Source organism: Cyanistes caeruleus, chromosome 3 (assembly GCF_971803275.1).
Source record: "Cyanistes caeruleus chromosome 3, bCyaCae1.hap1.1, whole genome shotgun sequence".
In the NCBI taxonomy this organism is placed as follows: domain Eukaryota; kingdom Metazoa; phylum Chordata; class Aves; order Passeriformes; family Paridae; genus Cyanistes; species Cyanistes caeruleus.
In genome coordinates, this window is record NC_141703.1 from 3,881,356 (window position 1) to 3,887,355 (window position 6,000).

Sequence of the window (6,000 nt, forward strand, 5' to 3'; positions counted from 1 at the left end):
AATGCTTTTCCCTGTGCTTCTGAAGTGTTATAAAAATCCTTAAGGATCTGTGCAAACTCTAAAAAAGCCTGAATTTGCTTCTAGCGTCTAAACCTGACTAAAAATAACCAGTCCATCAAACTCAAAAGAACACAGAATTTTATTCAAGTTCACCTAGGGACTTGATTATCCTGTTGAAAATGGCAAAAACCAGCAATTATGAAAATCTAGGCAGAAAAACAGATTAATCTCCTAGGTCCATTTAGTTGCTCTCTTTCAAAACAACAGATACCTCCCCCTTTTCTGTAAGTAAATAATTTCTGGCCTCTCACATCTATAGGAAACTGCTTTTCTCGAGGAATTTATTCAAAAAGTCACTGCAGCTCTATTTGTAGAACAAATGGGTCTTTAATGATTAGCAGTTTCATTTGAATATTCATGTTAATGTGCATTTTTTTTTTTATTATTCCATTTAGGAAATAATCATGTGATAACCAAGGACTCCCATTAGCTGCAAAATGCTTTAGGAAACCAATTTACAAGGATTCTTAACGAGATTGAGGGAACTACCAGGATCAGTAGGGAAATTAGAAGCATCATAAATTTTTTTCTACCTTTGCAAGGTTTAGTGTGTCCATCATCCCATGTACAGCTGTGGTGCTGCACAAGGATCTTCCTGCCTATGGATGCCAAAAATCCTGCCTGCCCATCCTGCTTTAGAAAGGAACATAAGAGAATGGAATCATGGAATGGTTTGGGTTGGAAGGGACCTTAAAGATGGTCTTGTTCCATCCCAGCCATGGCAGGGACACCTCCCACTGTCCCAGCTGCTCCCAATGTCCAGCCTGGCCTTGGGCACTGCCAGGGATCCAGGGGCAGCCCCAGCTGCTCTGGCAATTCCATCCCAGCCCCTGCCCACCCTGCCAGGGAACAATTCCTGCCCAAGATCCCAAGATCCAGCCCTGCCCTCTGCCCCTGGCAGCCATTCCCTGGCTCCTGGCCCTGCAGCCCTTGGCAATTGTCTCTCTCCAGCTTTCCTGGGGCTCCTTCAGGCCCTGCAAGGTCACCCTGAGCTCAGCCCAAAGCTTCTCCTGGCCAGGCTGAACAATGGCAGCTGGGCCAGCCTTTGCTGCCAGCAGAGCTGCTCCATCCCTCTGCTCATCCTGGAGCCTCCTCTGGGCTCTCTCCAGCAGCTCCAGCTGCTCCCTGGGCTGGGCCCAGGGCTGGGGCAGCTCTGCAGGTGGGGTCTCACCTGAGCAGGGCACAGGGACAGACCCCTCACCACAGATCCCACTGCTCAGTGCTGTACAAAATGCTAATAAAATATGAAGAAAAATGAGGAAGAAAAGAGATGAAAATGGAGAATTCCAGCAGCTGTTCTCACTCAGCTGGGAGAAAGCATCATGATTTCTACAGATCCAGAGCCTTTTCCATGATTAGACTGGCTGGAGACAACAATTCATGTTAGAGAGGCGACAGTTTCCCACAGACATTATTTGGACTGTCCCACTGGAAATCAGAAGGAAACAAAAATTCAACAAATGTCTGTGGTAATAGTTTTTGACAGAGCTCTTTAAATCTTTAGTCAAATACAAACTGAGTGTGGTTCTCTGCATATTTTACTTATTTCCTGGTAGTAGCAGCAATGCAAAACATATTGGAAATGTCTTCAGGGATTGTGTATTTAAATTTTCTTTATTAAACAGTTCAGTTGGTAATGTGTATTTACAGGTTTTTTTTTTCATTATAATTAATTGTTTTAGAGATAGTTATTATTTTCTGTCATATACTAAAGAACAAAAAAAGGGAATGAGAGAAAAGAAGAGCCCTAAAGCCTTTCTGCCTCATTATCCATTTATTAAATCACTTAGGAGTGTGAGTTACCCACACATTTTTATGTGAGATCCATTCCAAGGAGTTCTGGCCATCCTAAATTAACAGGAGCTTTGCCTTGGAGACTGAACTTCACAGGTTTTGGGCATACCCTGGTTTTGCTCAGTGATCTGGGACTGGTGGTTGCAAAAGCCAGAAGTTAAAAGCCCTGCTGACAAAGCTAATAGGGCTGTGAGAAATTGAACTGCAAGGAAGGAACAACTGGAGAAAGTAAAAATTCTGCTGTGAGAACTGAGAAGGATCAGAGCAGCATTTCAGCTGTTGCAAATGGACAAGGGGTGAGCGTTTCAAACTCAGGGTGGATTTAGATTAGACAGAAAGAAGAAATTCTTTATGAGGAGGAGGCACAGGGACAGGATGCCCAGAGAGGTGGTGGATGCCCCATCCCTGGAAACCTTGGAGGCCAGGTTGGATGGGACTCTAAGCAATCTGGTCCAGTGGAAGGTGTCCCTGCTCATGGCAGGGGGTGGAACTGGGAGATCTTTATGGTCCCTCCCAACCCAAACCATTCAATGCTCCTCTGAATTCTGCCGTGCACATCTTGGGTCAGATGGTGAAATAAGACTCATTGAAATAATGACCAGGGAAGAAGAGGGCAAATCTGATGTATGACACAACTGTCAGAGCACATTTTTATTCATCAAGCCACTTAAAAATAAGAAATTGCCATTTTAAAAATTTTTGTTTGTTTGTTTGTTCACCAGGAGCTCCAATTCAATTTTCTTTCTCCAAAGAACATTTTACTCTGTGTTGTTTTGTCCAGCAGATATTTTTGCTGACAAGCTCACATTTTTGTCCTCTAATAGGACACTTAGGGAAGCCAATAAGATTTGGGAAACCACTTGGCCCTGTCTGTACTTCAGCCAAATCACAATGATGTTAAATGAACTCCTTTAATAATTCATTGCAGCAGAATCTGGTTTACTTTTAGCCAGCTCTTAGAGAAGGAAAAAAGGCTTCAGCTTCTCAGCTTCATCTTGCAGAACTGTTGAATTCCTCCCAGGATGTTCCCAGATGTTATTCCAAAATTCCCCACCTTTTCTCCCCTTCTCTCTCTGAGCCCCAGAGGACAATTCCTCCCTGCTCTGTGCCAGCAGCCCAAATACAGGAGATGAGGAACAGGCAATTACTCGTGTATCTTCCCATTGGCAACAAAAAAAGGGAAGTTTTCACCTCCTGATGGACAGATTTAATTAACCCTGCTCTCCTCAGTCACCACAGAAATTAGCAGATCTCAGGCCCCAGACAGAGGAGCTGTGCTGTGCATTGCAGCTTTTGGGGTCGTGAGAGGACAAACCACCCAAACACACCGCAGAAAAGTAAAAAAGAGAGGAAATGGGGGCTGTTTCAGGTCTCAGGTCCAGTAGAAAACACCAATTTGTGCTCAGCCCTGGATAAACTGAGTTAAGGCTATGAGGTGAAACAAGGCTTGGGGAGTACAAATACAATTATTTTTAGCTTATCTAACATAAAAAAAAAAAAAAGAAAGACAAGTTTGGGGGTACATGAGCCCTGAAAATGACCTGAAAAATCTCACCTGCCTTGAAACCTCTCTGGTTTATCCAGACTTTGGTCTAACAAAAAATATTCCCCATACACTTTACCTCAAAGAGGTTTATGCATAAAGTTATACATTATCTAATATCTGAATATTTGAACCGAAGACTTGCTGTTTATATTACAAGCTCACATAAATTTAAATGTGTGTGCACACATAGGGTGCCTGTAACTTAAAAGAGTATGTGTTGTACAGAGATACAAAAATATTTCCGTACTTGTGGGCAGATCCCACTGAAAAAAAAATAAAATAAAAGGAGGAGACTGGTTTTATTAGTAGTGTAAATCAATAAATTGTCCTCAGCTGGACAAGAAGTGCTCAGTTTTACCAGCTGGGGAAGTGGCCTGCAGCCTGAGCTCCTGTTTTATGGGACACAGGGAAGGAAGGCAGGGACCTCTCTCTGCAGCAGCTGTTTAGGGAAGGCTTTCTTGCAGAAATTATGGCTTCTTTGAAGGCTAAATTTGAGATAAAACAGCTGTGAACAGGCCCCCTGAAAGTGTAATGACAATTATTAAAGGTTTCATAAAACATGGAACAGCCTCGTTGGATATTCTCTCATGTGATCACATGGGTTTAAAAGCTGTGCCTAACACCCTGATTTTTATTTGCTCTTCTCTTAGGAGCTGCTTTTTGCTGTTTTCCAGCTGCTCTCTGGGCTGTGAGGGGTCCAATTCAGCATTCAGCATTCTGTAGCACTTGTGAGCAGCCCCAGGAACAGGGCCCAGCTCTCAGAGGGAGCTAAGAAAACAGGGAACTGCAGAGAACAGTTACTCAAATTACACTTTGGCTTCAATTTGTCAGCTGCACCACCAGCAGCAAGAGCAGAGACATGGAAATGTCACAGAGATGGTAACCTTTAAAATGTTTTTGCATTTAAAGAAAAAGAAAAAAAAAAAATAAAAATCCTGAGGGAAGTGGCTGTAGCAGCCTGCAGCAGCATTTCCATGACTTCAGTGAGTTCCCCACCGCAGCCCCCAGCCCTGTGCTGGCATCTGGAACATCCCCAGCAGGGAGCAGCCAGTGCAGGATGGCACCACTGGCCCATCCAGCATCCCTGGAGCAGGAAAAGCCCACCCCAGCCCAGCCCTGCCCTGCCAGCCAACTGCACCACCCCAGCAGGACATTTAATGCTGGAAAGCCATCATAAATACAGATTTGTCTCTGCCTCTGGAAGGCATTTGGGCTGCATGTGTCAAAGAAATTTCTGTCTTTGTCCTTTAAATCTTCTTCTAAGGCGATGGCTCAGCTGTTTGAAGAGTTAAGTTATACCTGAAATCTTCTGATGTGACCAATTTCTGAAAACCCTGGGATGTTTTCTGTGCACGTGAAAATGTTATTTTGATAATGAAGAGTACTGGAATAAAGGTGTCGTGCAGTAAAAGCCTACTGAATATATCCTGAATAAGTTCACAAGATATTCTGGCTGTGTTCATATACTGAATGTTCTGAATATATTCAGACAGCATAAAAAATTACCTCCATAAGGCAAATAATGTCTGTAGGAATCATGTAGTAAATACCATAACAAAAATAAAGAAGGATAAATAGCAACCTTTTCCTAAAAGTACGGAAAATATTTCCATTTTTATAAATAAGTCAAGCTTGCAAGTTTTCCTCCAGTGTAACATACTTTGTTGCTGTTTTGTTCTGACTTTTTTTTTTAACAAATGTATATATGTATTGATATTTTCCAGCACTCTGGGGAATGTTGAGATGTAATTGGCATCCTTCACTGCTTTTTTAAAATTGACACTTCTTCAGACAGAATATATTTAGGTATAGACCCAAGCCTACCCTGCTGGTTGAAAACCTCAGCTCTATAAAAGTTATCTGAAAGTCATTAAAATACCATCAATGATCTTTTCAGGCAAGGTCATTGGTTAGGAACCCATCAGAAAGTTTCTGCACACTATAAAGCACATCAAAAATAACTGGGTTGCAAAGGCAGCCATCTGAAGTGGAGAAAGGCCAGAATTAGATCCCCCTGCAGTATTAATGGTTCTTGCTCTTCCATGATGAAATGTGTTATGACACAGGTTTTGACTCCACCACCCTCTGTCCCCCCTCCCCCAGCCCTATTCACAGGAAAAGGGACATTTTTCTTTTCTACTACCTGTATTTTATTCAGAATTCACTTTTGAGAGGCTGAAATGAACATAAAATTATTCATTGTGTGCTTGGAGATTTCCTGATTCTAATTTCATTTCACGGACGCTGTCCAAGCGTTCCACAAAGATTCCTGAGCTTCTCTGCACGGGGTCACGGTGAGATGAAGCAGCAAATGCCTGCACATGGAGGACAAAATCCCACCTGGCTTTTGGAACCTCACATTATGGTCATAGCTGGAAAATACTTGGAGCATTCTGTATGTGAAAAGCCAAGGTAAATGGATTTAACAGTCAAACAGGGCTGGCCAAGAGCACGTCACTGTCAGCCAGAGAGACAAGAACAGTCCTGAGAAATATCCTCCTCTCTCCTCTCCTCTCCTCTCCTCTCCTCTCCTCTCCTCTCCTCTCCTCTCCTCTCCTCTCCTCTCCTCTCCTCTCCTCTCCTCTCCTCTCCTCTCCTCT